At 40.6% G+C, this 22,234-nt stretch overlaps 1 long non-coding RNA gene across 2 annotated transcripts in view; it reads right to left on the bottom strand.

Moving 5' to 3' along the window:
- The window catches only part of LOC131516601 (uncharacterized), a 67,666-nt gene extending 57,348 nt beyond the window's left edge, over positions 1-10,318 (bottom strand). The window contains exons 1-2 of one of the 2 annotated variants that reach the window (XR_009264166.1): positions 9,910-10,318; positions 4,045-4,258 (exon numbers count right to left, since the gene is read on the bottom strand). This is a non-coding gene — a long non-coding RNA (uncharacterized LOC131516601). Of the gene's footprint in view, positions 1-3,233; positions 3,515-4,044; positions 4,259-9,909 lie in introns of those variants that run through there. The other variant, XR_009264167.1, reaches the window with a different exon arrangement.
- Positions 10,319-22,234: the final 11,916 nt, after the last annotated feature.

Raw genomic sequence — 22,234 nt, forward strand, 5'->3', positions numbered from 1 at the left:
AAGGAAGGGCAGAACTCGGGAAGGGAACAAATGGAAGGAGACAGATTAGGACAGAGAGGGGGAGTGAGAGCAGAGAGGGGGCGGTTCAAAGAGAAAAGCTCTGCTGGGTGAGGAGGGAGGTGCCCAATGGGCAGATCAAGGCTGCACCCAGAGCCCGGGGAAGGGGAGGCAATCACAGGAGTGTGGACAGGTAGGGGGCCGGCCAGTGAAGGGACCTAAGAATCCATCTGAGCAGAGGCTGAGGGAGGAGAAATGGACAGAGTCCAGAGGGCCTCACAGCGGGGACCTTGCAGCAGTGACTCTTGGAAACTTGCTGTACAGCCCTGGACCATGCAACTGCTTCCAATCACCAAGAAGTTTAGCAAATTAAGAAGTTATCAAAAATATTAGGGGTAGAGCCAGCTGTTGTCAACTTTATCCAAACTGTGTCATAATGGTCACTGTTCAGTGCCCCGTCCCACCACCCCCGAGTCCATCACGTCACTGACAATTCTGTCTGTTAAGTTTCTCTGTTTTCCTTCCCCTACAAAGGCCTGTGGTTTCCTTTCCTTGACATTGCCTTCTGAGGAACTGGGGCCTCCCTGCACCTCGCCTGATGGTCATTTGACTGCACGCAGTGACTTCAGCATGGGTAGAGTGAATGTACCTAGATCTTAGCATCTCTGCCTCTGAAGGAAGATTTAAAAGGAAGGTGAGATGCTATAGAGGAACACTCCAAAAAGTAGATGTGTGGATGGGTTTCCAGCCAAGATGAGTCTTCAAAGGCAATGCAGCTCGGGGGACAGGAAACCTCTTTTTGTCCCTCAGTTTCAGTTTCCTTAGTCACAGAATGATGGTGGGGCAAGGGTTGGGGAGCAGGGGTAGAACTAGGTCGAAAAGAGCTCCTAAGTTTCTTCCCACTTCTAGAAACCAGTGTCCTATAATGCTGTGGGGAAAGAGAGTCTGAGGCTGCCTCACAGCTACATGGGACAGTGGGATTGATACCTGCCTCGGATTAGTGTCCTAACGGGTGTCCCTTTCTGCCACTGCCAATCCTCACCACCCTTCTCTCCAGGATCCTAAGAACTCCTGCTTAAATTCATTGATGCCATCAAGGGCTCTGTGTCAACTTTCACACTGATGACCCAGACGAGATGTTGAAACTTGCCTCACTCTGTCTGCAGCCTCACGTATGTGATTGGTCAAACATGCCACCCTGGTTGTCTAGAAATTCTGTTTTCCCAGTGCTGTCAGACACCTGAGTTTGGTGACCATTCTCTGCTCTGCAGCACTGTACCAGAGAAGATGTCCATCTTTCTTTCTTTCTTTTTTTAGTGTTTTCTTTATTTACTTTGGAGAGGGAGGGGCAAAGAGAGAGGAGAGAGAGAATCCCTAGCAGGCTCTACCTGTCAGCATGGAGCCAGATACAGGGCTTGAACCCACAAACCGTGAAACCATGACCTGAGCCCAAACAAAGAATTGGACATTTAACCAATTCTGGGCACCACCAGGTGCCCCCGATGTCCATTTTTCTTGAATTTCCTTCTGGCATATGCTAAGATCTGTGACTGTAGTTTATAGGTCAATTCTGCATCTCTAGCACTAGAGGATGCTGAAAAGAAAAAGGTCATTTCTTCCTAAATTTGTATCCTATATGTGTACCTCCAGAACTATTAAGGTTTTAAGAATGATAATTAAAGTCCAACCAAGCTTCTTTGGTGAGACATCTCTTCTCTCCAGTACTATATGTGTATGTATTAGTAATAGCTTAAAAAGCATATAAGAAGCATAATTCACCAAAGTCTTTCATACAATTAGCTTTGATTTTCATCCTTACAATAGGAAAAGTAGGCATTATTATCTCTATCAAGCAGGCAGAACTCAAGTCCTGGGAGTTCAAATGATCCTGACACACAGCTGAGAGCAGCAGAACTGGAAACGGAATCTAGATCCTTTGACTAGAGGCCCACAGAATTGACAAGAGCAGGAAGTTGGGGGAAAAACTTGGAGAAGAAATTGAGTGAGGGGATGTGCAGCCAGCTTTACAATAGGTCACCCCCATCCCTTGCTCTGAACAGGATCCAGGAAGCTTGGGTTCAGAGGCAGGTCATGGGAATAACGTTATAATTACTGAGTGAAACAGCTGTTGAAATGAGCCGCAAACATTTTGGCTCCCTCCTCCCTTTAAGAATCCTGTATGCTAGTGGTTTCCAGTCCATGTTTCTAGGAGCCTTTGAGTTTGTGAAGCTTCCTGAGGGCTAACACGACAGCATGGTGGACACATCTCCACAGTGCCACGTTCATCTGCTTTAGATATTGGGCATCTGCATAAGATTTAATTTGAAGAAAGAACATTCTGCTACTTAGGAAAAGTTTTTGAAAATCATTATACAGGACTATTTAACCTCTTGCCCATTGAGTTCTCCAGGACATCTGGATAATTTTCAGCCAAGGAATTTGCCATTAAAAGAGGTAAACCGTGACCTGTACTGACACAGAGGGAGCTAGGAGCTGGGGGAATGATCAGGCTTAAGACATAGGATGTAGACACCACAGAGACATGGTCATCCAGGGTCAAAGGAGGTGGCCCACCAAGGTTGAGAGGGTGGGAACTCGGGACTGAGCAGGACCACATCAGGGAATGCGTGGGGTGCAGAAAGAAACTGAGAAATAGACGTCAAGGATTGAAATTCCAGGTTTTTCTCACATGTACACCAGAATTCTGGTAGTTTCTGATGGTCCAGATTGGGCATCACTTCCAGGAGCCTCAATGCACCAAGTTCAACTGAAAACAACACCAGCCACATTAAAGAGCATTGAGTCCTGTTTCTACCTGTTGCTCTCATAAATGTGTGAAATCAGCATTCAACCCTGTCTTACTTACTGTGAGGCTTCCTGAACTCTAGAGATTCTACTGGTGAGCCTGGCTCATTTCAGGTCGGGATCTGGGGACTAGGTAAAGAGTTAGGAACAAGAATGGACACAGGTTCAAACTGGATATGAAGATGACTAAATTTAATCATAAGCCATCATCATCACTATCCTGAACCTGTTATAGAAAATCAACCTTTTTTTTTTTTTTCACCACAAAAGAAAAATCAGAGATCTTGTCAGAAATCACTTTGGGGATTCTGAAATAAAGACATTTCGGAAGCATGAAAACATGATCATGTAGCAAGACCAGCAATGTAATTGAATACTATCCTTTCCTTGACCTTTGAATCATAGAAACAGCAGCTAATATGCAATATTACCTTGGAGAGGAGGGTAGGACCTTGGGAAGTTGAATCCTGGATATCCAAGGGTTTGAAGATTGAGGTGGAGCACTGGTCTGCCCATAAGTTGTGCACATTAATTCCTGAGCACTGCAACCACTCGGCCTGAGCCATCCCCCTGGTAATTACACCTCCCCGCGGCAGCGCCCCGAACTCAATGTTACATTAGGCAATTGTGGTGAGCCTGTAACCTGATAGCAGCACATTATGTAGTTATGTGGGAACTCTGGTTTCTGGAACAGATTGAGGTTCCCAAGCTCTGGTCTTGTGCTGTTTGGGCGTGTCTTTCACGAAACACTCCTTATGTAGAAAACAGACTAAAACACCAACACAGTCTTTGGGATGTTTCTCAACAGCAGCATGAAACTGACCCGTTTCTTCCAAAGGATTCTTGCGAAAAGGAGAAAAGTTGCTAAAAACAATAAATAATCCTCTTCTCTGACATTTGCCACCTAACTTGCTTAAATACTGTGCTTTTGAGTAACTTTTTTTTAATAAAATGTAGTAAAATAGTTATTCATCACTAATGCTAGAGGTACTTTAAATTCTTGTTTCCTAAAGAACCCATTGAACCTGATAGGGAAGCCTAAATGTAATGTTACAGATTTAATAAATGAAAATGGGTGCGGAAAGGTACTGAGGGTTGAAGTACCAGTTTTCACACTGCCCGTGCCTAGTTATCCACCCTTGATAGAAGCTGGCTTCCAGAAAAGAGGAACAAACGGAAAAGCAGCAGATTAGAGAACCCACTCTATCCTTCAAACTGAGGGACTTGTCATTAGGCACTTACAGAAGAAAACTGAGAAATTGGGGGTCCCATCCAGTGGCAGCAACCTTATCAGTCTGGACTTTGCGAGCTGTGCTCCCATGTTCTCAGCTTGAGGATTCAGATGATTTATGGGGACTTGGCTCCACCCATCAGATATCCTTGCAGGTTACTTCTAAAGCCACACCGGGTAAGTTGGAGAACATGGATTTACCATAGACCAGGTGGAAGTGGGAGCCTGGGGCAAGGAGAAAGGAGAGTGGACAGATGAAGAAGGAGAGGGTCATTGGCCGAACTAGGAAGGGAGGGCAAGGACTCAGAAAAGCACGTGAGGTTTTACCTATCTCTCCTGGGCATACATAGGATAATTTTAGGCCTGATGTGACACATGAGATACAAAATCTGAGAAAAGAGAATTTTGGACAATATATCTAACGCCTGTATCAATGATTTGGCTTGGTCACATGAATGAGTAAGTACCAGGTCCCCAGCATAGCGAGCAAGACCCCTCTTGGCCCAATGCCCTCGGAGCTCCCTTGTCAAGCATGACTGTGCCAGTGTGGGATGTGTGCAGGTGACACACCTGAAGGCCTGTTTCCCATCAAAGTTTAGGGGCAGGTATGCTGGCTTAGTTCCACCACATGCCCGTTGGCCACTCCCTCTTGAAAGGGCTAGGGAACAACCTGTGATGCCATATCTTAGGAGTTTCCAGAGGGGAGATTTTTAAAGTCTGGGATGATGTTGCTTCAGAATTATGGGCCAAGAGCTTTCCCATAAAAGAATATTTCCAAAGAAAGGAGAGTGATGACTCAGGTATGCAAATTCTCACTAGAGAAAATTTCCGAGAATACCTCAGATCATAGACTATTATGTTTTTCTGACCTATAGGTTGTATTTTTTTAATTTTTCATTTCAAATTAACATCTCAGTATTTATGTTTTTATCAAATCCAGTGCAATACTATAGCCCCACTGTTTGCTAAGAGACTTCAGCTGGAAGGAGCGGACCCAGGAAGCCACAAAAGTACCCAGTGGAGCCACACTCCCTCACAATGTGCAGTGGGACCAGAATGGGCTCAGAAGAAGAAGGTAGGCCAGTGACCTAGAGTCTAGTGAGAAAAGAAGAATGGTCTAATTAGATCCCCTTCCTAAAATTTTGGGGCATGGGCAACTGAGATATTGACTTAGCTGTGAGAAGTTCAGGGAGGCGGGGGGTTGGGATGGCCATCTTGAGACATGCACGAAATGAGAAGATGACAGAACAGATGTGGAGAAAGGGAAGGGGAAGGGAAAGAGGAGAGGAGAATACCCTTCTAAAAAGTGTGGCTTGGGTTCCTGGCAACATTCCAAGTTCCATGAGTTCTTGTGGTGCCTCATTTCGTGTTTTGGAATTTCTGTGACTCTTTGCTTCCTAACCCTCACAACTCCCTACCACCACTCCCAGAAACTCCCCTTCCAGACTACCACCTCCCGGAGGGGGCAGGCTTTTCTGACTCTCTGTCCTTCCAACCATGAGCAGGAATGCCTGAAGAAAACGTCTCTCAAACTCCACCTGGAGTTACCTCTAAAGCCACCAAATCAAGAGAAATACAAACTATCAAAAAAAGAAGAAAGAAAATATAAGTGAAAAAGGAATAATCATAAATTAGATGTAAAAGATCTGATCACTATGGAATAAATGTTAAATTTAAACTTTGAAGTTACAGTTTCAACTACAAAGTGTTCATACTGAAGAAAAAAAAGAAGAACAAAAGAGGGCAACCGGTGAGCAGAAGAGGAAAAGGCTGAAAAAAATTTTTAAGAAAGAGTGAACAGAAGAAAAAAACGAGAGACAACTCAGACATTCTTTCCACAAGAAGAAGTGCCAAAAAGGGATACCTACTGTGTGCTCCTTGCTTTACACATGTTATCTTGTTGGATTCTCACAAGCAGCCCTATTTTTACGGGAGTGCAAACATGAATGCAAAATAGGTAAGTTGCCAAGAGAGCTCGAAAGCAAAAAAGAACAAAATCCCTTGTCTGGCTGGCTGCAGAGCTGATGTTCTGAAGGAAGAACACGTTTGTCTGAAGAGTCTCCAGTCAGGCAGGCCTCTAAGAAAAAGCTCATAGGTGTCAAGGCTAAGTGCCGGAGAGGCGGCCAATCTTTAACAAGTTTTCTCACCTGAAAGTCTCAACAACAAAACGTTGAGGATCCTATTCTGTTGAGCGTGTGCAATTGTTGGGACTTTCCATGCAGCTGGATCTTATACAAAACAAATCCTGGCCTGAGACATGATTACCACGAGAGACAGCTGTGGGGTGGGACTCGTGTGTAGCCTCATCCGAGGTCAGTATTGAGCAAACAAGATCAGGGAAAGAGGGCACATCTTGTAAAAAACCCTGGGTGATACTTGCCAGAGGAGGAAACTGCCAGTGAGAACAGCACAGCCTCACTGTGGCTACGATAGTAGGTAGCCTATAGTGCCCGGATGTAGGACATTCACCGGTGGGGGGAGTCCTTGCTTTCCTTGCATTTGGAAGGAAGACTTTATACCCAGCACAATTAGGAAAACAGCTACAGAGTTTGAAACAGAGTTGCCAGTGACTTTGTTATAGATGGCCCAACAGCTTTGAAGCTCAAAGCAGTTTCTTAACCCTTCTCCAGAAAGTGATGACATTCTGGAAGATATCCCTGCTCTATAAGGGAGCACATCTGAAAGCTGAAAGACCAGAGCAAGTTATGCTAGATTATATACTGCAAGCTCAAGGCGGGCAAAAATTAGGACTTGGAAATCCTGACTCCCAGGTGAAGGTTTTGTGCTTTGGTGCCCTTGTTTTATAACACCCAAGGGGTCTTGTATTATCTCTTCCTTATTCACTCATTGGTTATATATATCTATATCTATATCTATATCTATATCTATATCTATATATATTGAGATATAGATGCCTGAGATGTGGAAAATACTGTCAAGTGCTAGAAAATTCAAAGAAGAAGACAATCTTAGCCCCTGAGGGCTAATGTTATGTACAGCAGCCTTCCATTGTGGGACTGGGAAATACTACATCTAAATTCTCCATTGTAAAGTTGGGAAAATAGAAATTATTCTATGTAAGTAAAGTAAGTGTTTTGTGAACATAGAAAGAAAATTACTTTGGTCAGGAGCAAAGAATGCTTCATGAGGGGAGGCAAAGAATAAGTAGATCTTTCATAGGAGAAAGAAAAGTAGATTCCAAGTAATAGAAATTGTCTATGCATGGCTTTGAAAACAAGAAAGAGAAGACATGTTTGAAAAATAGCATCTAACCCCCTATGCTTGATTGTTGTTCCAATCTTAATTGGAAAAGTTACCAAGAGTCAAATCATGAAAAATTTTGTGTGCTAACAGGTTAGAATTAAAGTTGGAGGTATTACAGTTCTAAGAAAAATTTTAGAAAGGGGAGTGATATGGTTATGTTTTAGCCTTTTAAAATAAAATAATTATGATTCAAAATAAACGTGGAATGGGACGCCTGGGTGGCTCAGTCGGTTGAGTGACCGACTTCGGCTCAGGTCATGATCTCATGGTTTGCAAGTTCGAGCCCCGCATCGGACTCTGTGCTGACAGCTCAGAGCCTGGAGCCTGCTTCTGATTCTGTGTCTCCCTCTCTCTCTGCCCCCCTCCCCCCATGCTCTGTGTCTCTCTGTCTCAGAAATAAATAAAAACATTTTAAAAAATTAAATAAATAAATAAATAAACATGGAAAATTAAAAGGAAGCATTTATAAAACTCCCTCTACAACCTACTGAAAATGGCAGTGAGGGAATTAAGGAAGACGTAATCTCCAAAGACAAAAAAAAAAAAAAAAAAGCTGTCGAGGAGAAATCAGACAAGACTCTCCAACTGCATTTTGAAAGATGGAAAGCCAAAAGAAGAGGAGTAGCTGACTGAGCAGAGAGAAACCTAGTAACATCTAAACACCTAATAAAATCTAAGAGGAAGCCAAGAAGAAGCAAGATGTGTTGCTTCAAAAAATTTTTGAAGAGGTCAGTGATTGATGGTCCCTGATATTTATGAAGATGAAGGGAATGGAGAGGGGCCAAAAACAAAAACTTTTCAAAATCTGCGTAAGTTACAGATCCTTCCCTATGCCTCACAGCTAGGTGAGTATCTCTCTCCTGCCCTAGTAAAAAGCAAGATATTTGCTCTCTAGAGATGCTGAACCAACATGATTCTGGACTCAGTGATAGCTGGGAGCTAGACAGAAATAGGATGAAGTGAAGTCCATCATTCTGAAGCGTAACACTTCCCCAAGTTTCATGGACTTAGCTTCTTAAGTATCCTTCCCTTAGCTCCATGAATGTTGACATTCAAGTTTATGCTCCCCATGGACGAGACTGGCAAGATCCTCTTAGAGAAACTGACCAGCCCCAAAAGAAAACTGACATGGTGATCACCAAACAAAATGCCTGGGTCCCACCTCATCCCTCTACAAGAAAGCCCACCAGTCAGTATGTCCTACAAAGGGCTTCCAATAAATGTTTTATTCCTTGATATCTCAATGTAAACAGGCAGCCAAAGATCTCCAGATGTATGAGGACATTCTCTAGTATGAAAGATAGATTTAAAAACCCAAAGCAACTACAAAAAAATGGGAAAAAAATAAAACATGGAGGAAAAAAAGAGGCAATCCAAGAGAAGAATCCTTCAAAAAACTCTTACCAATTAACAGTTATTGCATCCATAAAACAAGGTACAATAAAAAGGAGATAATAAGTGAACAAGAAAAATCTCTAAACATTACAAATATAAAAGTAGAAATATTTTTAAATCAATAAAAGACTTGGCATGTAAAGTTGAGAAAGGCTTGCAGAAAGTAGTACAAAAACATAGCGATGAAATATAACAAAGTAAAATACCCACACCAAGCATATCATTATGGAATGTCCATATACTAGGGATATAGAGAAAATCCTAAATATGTCTAAAGAGAAAAACCGTTCACAATGGTGCTGGATTTCTTAACAGTAACACTAGAAGCTAAAAGAAAAGAGAAATGACTTCACACTTCCAAGGAAAATAAGTTCTTTCTCCCTAGGATTTAAATACCTGGCCAAACTTTCATTTCAGTATGACATTAGAACAGAAGTATTGATAGATACGGGAAGTGTGGTAGACATTACTTATGTTCACCAGTATTTGTTTCTCCTTTCCTTCCTGGTACCTGGAACACTGTACTTCCCGGACCTCTCCAAGTTAGGTGGGGTCATGTGTTCTAATCAAGTAGGTATATGCAGAAGTAATGTGTCATTTCCTGGCCAAAGCCTTGAAGAGGGACCTATGAGCTCCATGTTTTCTGAAGAGGCCTCCCGTTTAAATAGTGGAGCCACAAGACTGAAGCATTTTGGATCACTGAACCACCACATGAAAGACAACTGCCCTGGAGGGTTGCCTGACCTCCAGCAGACTTGTCTGAGCCAGAAGAGACTTGATATATTAAACCATAAAGATGTGAGGCTTATTGTTGCTGTAGTGTAGTCTAGGCTAACCTAACACAAAACCTATCATAAATATTTCCAACTGCACCATTTCTCAAGAAGTTAATGACTATCTGATAGCCCAGCAATTCCACTCATGGGTCATATACCTAAAAGAAATGAGTGCATGTGTCCAACAAAAAGATGGAACGGGACTATTTATAGTAGCTGTATTTATAACATCCAGATACTTTAAATTCATACCACATACCACAGCAAAACACAAGCAAAAGAACAAATTACTGGTATATGCAACAACATAAATGACTCTCCCAAGCATAATAAGGAGTAAAATTGAGCCAAATATAAGAGTACATACTTTTTGTTTATTTACATAAAGTTCAACAACAGGCAGAACTAATTGATGGTGATAGAAGTTGCAATAGTGGTTACCTCACTGGAGGTGGTGTGATGGTGGAGGACATTGACTGGGAAGAGGCATGAGCGAGGTCTGTAGAGTACTGGAGATAGTCAGTATCTTTATGGTGCTTATATGAATAAATATTCAAAAATTAAGCAGGCAGGACACAAGTTGAGTATACTCTACTATATGTTTGTTGTACCCTAACTGGAAAAAAAAAAAAAAAATTAAGAAACTACTGGAGACTGTGATTCATCAAAATGAGGACATAAACCAAAAGTAGAAAATCATGGGATCCAGACATAGGAAATCCCCAGAGTACAGAGATGAAGGGAATTGCTAAGAAGATGGTCAGTCCCAGGATGGCAGCTGTACAGCAGGCTGGAGAGCAGTCAGCCATGACTGGAGCCAGCCAGAGCCAGAGGGATAAAAGATAGAAGCATCTAGAAAAAAGGAAAAAGAAAAAGAAATGGATAGATTATCTTAGTGTTTGATTCCATTTAAGGGAGTGTTACTGTTCTATCAAAGAATTGGCTGGGGCGCCTGGGTGGCGCAGTCGGTTAAGTGTCCGACTTCAGCCAGGTCACGATCTCGCGGTCCGTGAGTTCGAGCCCCGCGTCAGGCTCTGGGCTGATGGCTCGGAGCCTGGAGCCTGTTTCCGATTCTGTGTCTCCCTCTCTCTCTGCCCCTCCCCCGTTCATGCTCTGTCTCTCTCTGTCCCAAAAATAAATTTAAAAAAAACGTTGAAAAAAAATTAAAAAAATAATAAAATAAAAAGAATTGGTGATAAATTAATGATAAACATACAAAAAAAATAAGCAACAACAAAAAAAGACGCTATTCTTAATGAAGTTAGATAAACATGCTACCATAGTACACTGTGTGGCTGAGCTATAATTTAGCAAAATATTGCTTTAGAATTGCATTGGGAGGCTAGGAAAAAGGAAAACAAGCTGGGAGGAGTGTGCAAAAACTGAGTATGCTAAGAAAGCTGAATTCTCTTCAGCTGCAGAAAACCAGTCGAATGCCTACATTTGAAAAAAAAAAAAAAAAAGGAAATAGCCACATGCATATTATTTAGAAACAGGAAAGTAAAGAAAATAAGCCCTTGCAAGTGTTTCATTCGACTTAAGATGGAGAAGCATAGGCAGAGGACTGCTATTTTACATTGTACACCTTGTTGTATCATTGACTTCTAAAGCTACATGCATGAAATATTTCACCACCATGCTGAAGCAATTAGAAGACATTTCAGAAAACTCCGAGATCTAACATAAAATTAAATAACTTATTTCAAAGCACATTTTGATTCCAATTAATTTTTTAAGGACAGATTTATAGTACCTAGTAATTTTCATTGGTAGAGGAGCGGTTTGTGAGAGGTTGTAAAATCATGCTGTAATCCTTTCAGGGATCCAAAAAGCTGGGACGTCAAACTCTGTCAGCCCCAGGTGTTTGCTTCAAAGAAAATAGGAGTCATAAGAAAAATACGTTCTATCAGCTTATCAGCTCTTTCACAGTTAATAGCAATGATAATACTGGACAGTGGTTTAGAATTTTTAGATGTAAGCACTTTGGGTCACTATTTTAAATCCTGGCTGTGCAATTTAAATGTGCTTTAAAAAAAAAAAATCAGGTTCTGTTAAAGGGAGCATGGTCCCATTAAAACAAGGCAACCTGTGCCTAGCAGAGGTATGTCCTGCCACTTCTGCAGGGTTATTAGAGCCACCAATGTGGGGAAAAACAGGTAGTGTTGTGTACGTTAAGATGGCTAAGAGTAGCAAGTAGCCAAAAAAATTCAACTCAAAATGGGTTAAACCATAAAAAGGAAATATATTCACTCATCTAAAATGCTCAGAGGTAGAGATACCAGAGAAGTCCGCATCAGGATGCAACAAGGATGCAGTTCTCTTCTGTTGTTTTGGGCTTTAAGAGACATTGGTTTTAAGAGACTCTTGGTTTTAGGAGACATTCTGCCAGCACTAATGCTTCCTCTTTCACGCCTGCTGGGAAAGAGTGAGCCTCTTTGATAATTCCCACCAAAAGTCTCGAATCTGCTTGCACTGGGTAGGCTTGGGTCCCATGCTTACCATTGAACCAAACATTGGCCAGAAGATGAGATGCAAACAAGCACCAGGTTAGCTCAACCTCCCTGGACCCACACTGATGCTAAGTGGAGGAGGGGAAATGGATGGAGACCAACCATAAATGTCTCCAAAGATACTTAAAAAGGAAGAAAGCTCAGAATGTGTTGGCAGTTGTACATGGACTATCTTAAGATTATCGTGCAGCCCATATATTGTCACCTCCAAATTCTTATTTTTAAAATTTTTGTTGAAACTTGAGAGAAAGCCAACAAGAGCAGGATATATGCAAAAGCAAATGGGGACTTTTCCATGATAAGTCGTCCGCAGGGAAAGCATTTTTCTCCTACTAGAATAAAGATTAGGAAAAGACAATTCTATGGTGATATAAAGGCTTTAGATTTTTTGACTAGACCTAGTGATCTCAGAACAATAGTTGAACCCTAAGAAAGTGCCTAAATCAGGGGTGCCTGGGTGGCTCAGTTGGTTGAGGGTCCAACTCTTGGTTTCTGGTCAGGTCATGATCTCACAGTTTGTGGGTATGAGCCCTCTATCAGGCTCTGTGTTGACTGCTTGAAGCCTGCTTGGGATTCTCTCTTCCTCTGTCTCTGTCTCTGTCTCTGTCTCTCTCTCTCACAGTAAATAAATAAACATTAAAAAGGTGGGGGTGCCTAGGTGGTACAGTCAGTTAAGTATCTGACTCTTGATCTCGGCTCAGGTCATGATCTCACAGTTTGTGAGTTCAAGCCCCACATCTGGCTCTGTGCTGATGGCACAGAGCCTGCAGAGTCTGTCTCTCCTTCTCTCTGCCCCTTACCTGCTTGTGCTGTCTCTCCAAATAAATAAATATATAAATATATATATAAATAAATAAATATATATATATTTATTTATTTATATATATATATTATATATATATATATATATATATATATATATAATATATATATATTTCCTGGGGGAAAATCATAGTATAGCAAGCTAAAATTGAAGAGTAGTTGTGGTACATCTGAAAGGATTTGTGCAAAACATCAAAATATGTAGGATTGGATTCTCCCAAGATTCCTAGATGGAGTTATTTATATTCAAAAAAGGATAATAATGTCCATCTTACATGGTGTTCATGAAGATTAAAACAGACTATTTGTTTTAAGTATGTTTGAGGAGTTAAGCATGAAGCAGTGAGGAGAATATGAATAACTGTTGAAGATTGAAAAAGCTACCAAAGTTCATAATTTAAGATCTTTCTCAATTTTTGACATAGCAGTAAGTCTGAGAAGTGTTACACTTAGCTGTAAGTAAAAGGCACTTAAAATGTAAAGATGTGTAATTGAGTGTAAAATTACACTACCTTTGACTCCTTTTATTACAACAGAGACAGGCCTGCATGTATAGATACTGACATGCTGTTTCACCATTGCACCTATTGGAGGTCCATTAAAATTGCAGCCCTAGTCCCAGGAGGGAATAAATTGCGTCTGTAATGCTGGCCTTGCAAACTCAAGTCAATGGGTGATGGAAAATGCCACTCAGTGGAAGAAAAAACACATAAGGATTCCATAATTTCAACAAATGTGAAAAAAACAGTATTCTGGTGTGCATATGTGTTCGAGAGAGATTGAGTGATCATTTTAAGATGTCTGAATTTTGTCCTTCTCATTCTGTTTGCATTCCTTTGGTCAATGTTTGTTGTAAATACTGTAGCTGAGTATTTGATCAGCATTCTTATTTAGGCTGGACTGCTGCCACAATAGAACCATAGTCCTCAATTTGCTCTACTATTAATCAGATTATTTATATTAATCATATGACCTTTTAGCTCATTGGCATTATGAATGCCAAACAATCTCGGGTGCCTGGGTGGCTCAGTAAGTTAGGTATTTCACTCATGATTTTGGCTCGGGTCATGATCTCACAGTTTGTGGGTTCAAGCCCCAAGTCTAGCTCTGTGCTGACAAGGTAGAACCTGCTTGGGATTCTCTCTCTTTCTCTCTCACAAATAAATAAACAGGTTTTTTGTTTTTTAAATTGCTAAACAACCTCAAATATGGTGGGAGTGAACAAGACTACTCTGTGAGCATGGATTGCATTCATCACTGGTCAGTACTTTACAGAACACTAGGTGTATTTTAGGTGAATTTTTAGTTAGATTTATTTATTTATTTATTTATTTTTTATTTTATTTTATTTTTTATTTATTTTTGAGAGAGACAGAGTATGAGCCAGGGAGGGGCAGAGAGAGGAGACACAGAATCTGAAGCAGGCTCCAGGCTCTGAGCTGTCAGCACAGAGCCCAACGCTGGGCTGGAACCCATGAACTGCGAGATCATGACCGGAGCTGAAGTCAGATGCTCAACCGACTAAGTCACCCAGGTGCTTCATAGACTAATTTTTAAAAAGGAGAGAATAAAGTGTCAAGTGAATATATTTCATGTTGCCTAATATCTCATTGTATTCTCTCTTAAATGGGTACTTAACAATCGTTTTGCAAAATATTCTCTAGATTAATAAACGCCCTAAAGCAAGTTTTAAGTATATTTGTAGCTATTACAAATATGAAGAATTTGTAACAGCAAGTTCATGAATTCTTGTGTATTAAGGTGGTAAAACTAATCACAAACTAAATTCAAGATGTATTTCCGGTGCTTCCGTGACATAGCAAATCTGACCCCAATCCCTCAATTCTCTGCAAAGTTTCTCGTCAGACAAATGTGACGGATGATATAAAAATGGCCAAAGTTTGTAAAGACATTACCGTCTAGCTTCATAATAATAATTATGATAGTAGATCCCATTAAACACTGATCAGGGACCAAGCCCTGTGCTAAGCATTGTGCAAAGCAAGTTTATTTACTCTTCAAAAACAGTAACATGAGCAGTATAATTTCTCCCATTTTACCATAAGAGGAGATTGCAGCTTGGAGAGGATAATTAACTAGCCCAAATATACAGGTGGTAGGGGGTGGAGCTATGGTTTGCTTCCAGGCAGTCTGAATTCAAAGTCCATACCCACAGCTACTCTACAATAGAGCTAAGACTGCCAACACTTTATGGGTTTTATTCTGGGCTTCCATCTTTTTCACTTGAAGGGTGTTTCTTTAAAACATGCCAGTTTTTAACTTTTAAATACTTTTCCTGTTATTATGCCATATTATAGCTTTCTATTCAAAAGTGGAAAAGGTAGGGGCGCCTGGGTGGCTCAGTCGGTTAAGTGTCTGACTTCGGCTCAGGTCATGATCTCACAATCTGAGTTTGAGCCCCGCGTCGGGCTCTGTGCTGACAGATCAGAGCCTGGAGCCTGTCTCAGATTCCGTGTCTCCCTCTCTCTCTGCCCCTCCCCTGTTCATGCTCTGTCTCTCTCTGTCTCAAAATTAAATAAACGTTAAAAAAAATTTTTTTTTTTAAAAGTGGAAAAGGTAGGGACACCTGGGTGGCTCAGTCGGTTAGTCTGACTTCAGCTCAGGTCATGATCTCGCGGTCCGTGAGTTCGAGCCCCACGTCAGGCTCTGTGCTGACAGCTCAGAGCCTGGAGCCTGTTTTGGATTCTGTATCTCCCTCTCTCTCTGACCCTCCCCCATTCATGCTCTGTCTCTGTCTCAAAAATAAATAAACATTAAAAAAAATTTAAAAAGTGGAAAAGGTAATAAATTGATTGTATAGATGGCTCTGACTTACGATGGTTTGACATAGAATTTTTCAACTTTTCAATGGTGTGAGACAATACAAATTCAGTGAACTTTGAATTTCAATCTTTTTCCAAGGTAGCGATATGTAGCCTGATACTCCCTTGTGATGCTGAGCAGAGTCAGTGAGCCACAGCTCCCAGGCAGCCACAGCATCAGGAGGGTGAACAACTGCTATACTTGCAACCATTCTGTTTTTCACTTTTAATACAGCATTCAATAACCTATACGAGATATTCAACACTTCATTATAGAATAGGCTCTGAGTTCATGCTTTTGCCCAACTGTAAGCTAATGTAAGTGCTCCGAGTATGTCTAAGGTAGGCTAGGCTAAGCGCTGATGTTTGGTAGTTGAGGTGAATTGAATGCCTTTTCACCTTATGACAGGTGTTTCAGGAAGTAAACAGCATCATTAGTTGAGGCAGATCTGAATTTCATTTTTATATCTATAAAAGGAAGACAATAAAATAGTGTTTTGGTCTACAGTGGAAGAAAGCATACATGTGTGGGATAAATGCAATACATTTTGATGATATTATTTAAATCTCTTTAGATTCTCTTGAACTGAGTTTATAGCTCTGTGTTTCAGACCTTTACAGAAAAAGTTACCCAGACCAGGATGATGAATGTGTCTTCAATCCTGAATTACTAACCTGTTACTGCCTATCATGGGCTCTTTATGAGAATGGTATTTCTAAACTAAAGATAAAAAACTGCTTGATAATAATATTTTTTTAAGTTTATTTATTTTGAGAGAGACAGCGCAAGTGGGGGAGGGGCAGAGAGCAAGGGAGAGAGAGAGAATCCCAAGCAGGATCCGTGCTGCCAGTGCAGAGCCCGTTGTGGGACTCAAACTCACAATCCGTGAACCCATAACCTGAGCTGAAACCAAGAGTCCAACACGTAACCAGCTGAGCCGTCCAGGCACCTCTTGATAATAATATTTTAATCAAATACCACCTACTTCAGATATTTGGAAAATTGTTGTTAGTCGAGATGTGCAGAAAATTACCAGAATTATTCCTACATGATTATAAAAATTTATTCTATGACCTCTTCAAATCAACCCAACCCACTTTCTTCATGTTCCAACTTCAATGTTTCAAGATAAATATTTAGCAGTCGCCAATTTTTAAAAGCAAGAGGTGTTCATCACAGTTTTAATTGTCATAATTAAAAATATTGAAAAACAGAAAATAAACCAAAAGACAGAAAAAAAATGCTATCAAATAATCACCCTTTAAAAAAAAAAAGTGCTCCTTGGCTGGTACTTGATTTCAGTGGTTCTTATGTTATAGAATCCTCCTGACAAGCATTTAGATCTGGATTTGTAAAGATTAGGCCATAAAGATGTTTCTGCTCTTCATTTACTTGGAATAGCAAAACCACTTCTGGCACATAATGTGTGCTGGTTTGAAACTGTTTTGTTGCTTTTTTTTTTTTTTTTTTTTTTTTTAAATATGAGTTATTTAGACAGAACACAGTAAATAAAAGCACTACATCTTTGTATAGCTAGGTCAATTTGAGGAATTATGTAGGGCTAGCAGCAACAAAATGTTCAAGTATTCACTAGTTTCATAATTTCAGTAACTTAGTAAAAAAAAATCTGTTCCTATTAATTATTTGTGGTGTTTGGGGAATAAATATGCTGATCATTCTTTTGCAACTCTAGCATGTATGCAACAGGACCCTTTTTAAGATTGGGACCCTATGAGGTACTAAAGCAAGCATTCACTTCTCTCACGCTTGAGGTCACAAGTTTTTGCAAGTCAAAAAGGTTGAGCATGCCAAAAACATCATGCCGCACACTACCAAATAAAAGAACACTGTTATTCTTACAAGGAAAGGTTTGACAAGACAGGAAATAGGCAGGGTAAGAGAAGTTTACTTAATACTGAGACTTATTTAACCATCGTGAAGCCAAAATACAATGACAGTTAAAAAAAATAAACAAATAGTTGTTACACAAAACAAAACCCCAGGATACATGGTCTCTAGTGGAACTGATTATTAGATTTTTAGCAAGTACAGGAAGCGGATAACCCCAGAGAACCCTCGCAAAATTTCTAGACATCTTCCCTGTTTACTTTGGTCACATACCTTTCCCTCAGATAATGTAGATTAAAACAGTTTTAATTGGTGGGTTGAAATTTGAACAAGAAAAAAAAATCAGTCTTAAAATGCTGCAAAAGAACTTCATTAAAGGGAATCATTTTAAAAGTTGCATTCTCCTAAAAATGAAGAGGGAGGAGAAAGAAAAAAGAAAATGGAAGATAGGAAAAATCTAGCTGTTCATTACAATTTTCCATTTTTTGTTTAAACACAGCAGGAGGGCAAAGCTGCTGGCTTTGCTTCATCCTTGCAAATGCCAGGAGGGATTATGCAAACCCCACAACCACCCAAATCTTATTTAAAGTTATAATCATTGTTCTCATTTAATGACTTTTGCCTGCTTTCACTCAAATATTGCTGCATCTTGTTTTCTGCCAGTTTGGACCCACTGGGAGTTGTCAATTCATAATTGCAGATAAACCTTTAAAACAAAAAAAAAAAAAAAAAAAAAAAAAGAAAGAAAGAAATACTACTTTCACAAAAAAAGCAAACATCAAGTGACATCTAGTGGATGTCTGCATATTATTTTCTAAGGCCTCTGAGTAGCAATATATTCAACAATATGTTGTCTTAACATTGCTTACAGTTTTTGTTTCTAAGGTAAAGCCTCTGTCTTTTTCTAAGACCGAAAGACAAGTTATTAAATAGGAAAGTTGCCATTTTCTCTTTTTTCTCATGGTTTTCTCAAAGAAAAAATAATTCTTTTCATTAGTATGTGAATAACAATTCTCAAGATAAAACATCATGGACATATAACTCATCTGTAACTCACACCATAAGCGTGCAAAAAAAGTCATGGTATATCCAACATTGGACAAGTATTTGGGCAATTATCCACTTTGCAGATGGTTCTTAAGATGACATTTCAAGTCCCCAATTCCCGTTTATCTATAATCTTAAAGAACCTTATTAACTTAACAAATCTATATTTAGTTCAACTATGATCCCCATTTCTCTTAAAAAATTTTTTTTTAGGGGCGCCTGGGTGGCTCAGTCGGTTGGGCATCCAACTTCAGCTCAGGTCACGATCTCGCAGTCCGTGAGTTCGAGCCCCGCGTCGGGCTCTGGGCTGATGGCTCAGAGCCTGGAGCCTGCTTCCAATTCTGTGTCTCCCTCTCTCTCTGCCCCTCCCCTGTTCATGCTCTGTCTCAAAAATAAATAAACGTTAAAAAAAAAATTTTTAAAAAAAATTTTTTTTTTAATGTTTATTTACTTTTGAGAGAAAAACAGAGTGTGAGAAGGCCGGGGGCGGGGGGGGGGGGGGGTAAAGAGAGACACACACAGAATCTGAAAGCAGCCTCCAGGCTCTGAGCTGTAAGCACAGAGCTGGACGCGGGGCTCGAACCCATGAGCCTTGAGATCATGACCTGAGCCCATGCTTAACTGACTGAGCCACCCAGGCACCCCCCCACACCCATTTTTTTTTTTTTTCCTTTAAGAATGCTGCAGGAGAATTGTGCAGGTATCTAGGTGCACTGTCCTTAGATGGGTAATTTTTTCTTGTTCATCACAAATTATTAAAGAACAGTGATTTAGCCAGCGCTACACAGGGAGCAGTTGAAAACTTAACTGGGATTGGGATTGCCTAACAACTCCTCCCTAGTGATGTCATGTGTCTGAAAGGGTCGTGGAGAATAAATGCTTCGCATTGGTTGTCTAAAGACTGCATTTGTTAAAGAGACAGAAAGGGAAATGATTGAGGAATTAAAAGATGGTGTTTAAATTTAGTATTTTCTTTCCTTTCAAGGAAAGGAAACTTGGAATACGCAACTGTAACCCAAAAGCCAGCTGTCTGGCTGTCCCGAAGATTTCCAGTCTTTTAGAGTCACTCTTCATTTTAATAATAAAACACACTCACTCACACCCACACCCACAGAGTCCTGCATGAAGGCCTCCTCTGACTTCCTGTAGAAAATCTAGCATCCCCTCCATCCCTTCCAGTCCTCCAATCGTTTCAAGAATTCTTGAGAGTCCTGCTCATTCTTAACCTCATCTCTGCATCAAACCTCATATTGCTGTCTCGTTCTTTACCTACTGTGGCCCAGATGCAAACTTTTCCGTATTTTGTGCTCCCCCAAAGCACCCACCAACACTAAAGCGGTGTGTGCAGTCAACTTTAATGAAGTTTGGGTAAGAGGAGGGAAGCTGTGGCCCTACAGATGGCTCAACAAACAGATTAAAGTAATCTGTGCAGTGATACAATGTCTGGGGTTTGTTTCAAAATAATTCATTGGGGTTGGGGATGGGGGTTATAGAAGAAACAAAATCAGCTATGAATTGATCATTGTTGAAGGGGGGTGAGGAGTACCTGGGGTTCATGCATTTTACTTATGCATATGATTGAAATTTGCATAATATATATTTAAAGGAGCAAGTTCCTAGGCAATCTCTGATGCAAGAAGTTTCTTACCAGCTCTGGTCCCTTCTTCAGCTAGCCTTCTGCATGAGCTTCAATGCCTCTCACTTCTCAAGCTGCCCAAGCAAGCCTTGAGCTCTGGGACCCACTCTAACACCTAGGGAGCCCATTAGAATGATGCTGACTCCTGAAAACTTAAGAAACCAGTTTTCACCCCAAGAGGAATTCTGCTCAGGTTTTACAAAATACCCAGCTCAGGTAAAAGTGACACAACTGGCATTGTGCCTGGAGTATACAGCATTTCGAAAGGTTAGTTCTCTTCCTTCTACGATTTATATTCTAATCGGAGTTCTCACAACTGATTCTAACAAAAGTTGACACAGATAATTATGTCAGGACAAAGCAGTTTAAAAGATGATACTCGGTGCCTACAAATAAGTTTTGGAAAGAAAGCACAAGGAAAATGTGGCAAATGGGTAATTATATTTGGCTTCTAACCAAAAGATGTTCAGTGTATACATTGTGTCACATAGAAATAAAACTATCTTTAGAAATAAACACTGTCAGGGGTGCCTAAGTGGTTCAGTCATTAAGGGTCTGACTTCAGCTCAGATCATGATCTCATGGCTCATGGGTTTGAACCCCAAGTCAGGTTCTGTGTGGACAGCTCAGAGCCTGGAAACTGGTTTGGATTCTGTGTTTAAGTCACGTCTCACTCCGCCTCCCCCGCTCAGGCTGTCTGTCTGTCTCTCTCTCTCTCTCAAAAATAAATAAACATTAAAAAAATGAAAAAAAAAAAAAAAAAGAAAGAAACACTATATTTCTATTACTCAGCCATACTGCAGTAGCCAAGGGCTAGGCAGCTATGCCTGAGTCTCATCAGGGATGCACTGGAAGCCTGAGAGGTCTAAACATACCTTCCTCTCCCCAATACCATGAACTTGGTGGGAGGGGAGGGAGGCACATTGGCATGGAGCCCACGTGGTTAACCAGCTTCTCTCTTACCTTAATCAGCATCAACTGGGTCCTTTCACTTAATTTTGTCTGCTTTAGCCTAGAAAATGCAGGCTTTGCTTAGTGCAGCTCTGAAGTCACCTGAGATTAATGTTCAAACCCCCAAAAGGTGTGCTTATAAAGAGAGGACGTGAAGTTATGTAAGGAAAAAGAGTTTGCACTTCACAATGCATGTGCAGGAAGAATAAGAGAATTCACTCCGGGTGATGACGCTAATGATACAAAGTGGAAACTGTTGTGCCCAAAAGAGAGGAAAGGGGTTCAGAAATTTGAGGATGGGGAGGGAGAAGTAGCTGTGGCTTCTGCAGCCACTTGCCAAATGCCTTTGAGCAAGGGACTCGGAAAAGTGAACGTGTTAGCATTGGCATGTGCCATTGTCCCCAAACACATGTGAGACGATGTCAGCACTTACTTCTGGCACTAAATTGAAAAAAACACTTCCTCTCTTGCTGCCAGCACCATTTTTTCTTGCACTCACCCCTGGAGTTTGTCAGTTTCCATTCCAAGGAGACCCGACAATGATTCCAGGGAGACTGGCTAACATATTCCAGTGAAATTGCTGGCGGACAGCGTGAGACGGGCATGGGGATAAGTTTAGGCTGAAATGAATTAGGAAACATTTTTAAGTTACCCTTTGAAGTTTTTATTGCCTTATCATCAAACAGCGTCTCTTCTTTTGCTGTATATTGATTTTTCTGAGTATGAAAAAGTGTTTCATCCCTTCTATCATAATCAAACACAGTCTCAGTTCAACGGGCACCCTCTTTTTTTTTTTCTGAACCATGTTATTCCACATATTATGGAATTATCCCACACTCTCCCCTCTACAGGACCTTCAGACAGCATTAGTCTTCTTCTAATATGATTTTTCCTATCATTCCCAACAATATAACTTTTCCATGCCAAACATAGCTGCAGGGGATTATATCATTATTTGCCTTTGTTCTAGTCAAAGTAAATTTTATGGGAGCTTCCTGTCGTGGGTGCTGAGCTATGCTACTATTTGTATGCTACTATTGCCTGCCTCTCTAAGATGGCAGAAAAAAAAAATCCATGTCAACTAAAATTTAAGCCATTATATTGCCTTGGGTGGCTCAGTCGGTTAGGC

The sequence above is a fragment of the Neofelis nebulosa genome, chromosome 7, assembly GCF_028018385.1.
Source record: "Neofelis nebulosa isolate mNeoNeb1 chromosome 7, mNeoNeb1.pri, whole genome shotgun sequence".
NCBI lineage: Eukaryota > Metazoa > Chordata > Mammalia > Carnivora > Felidae > Neofelis > Neofelis nebulosa.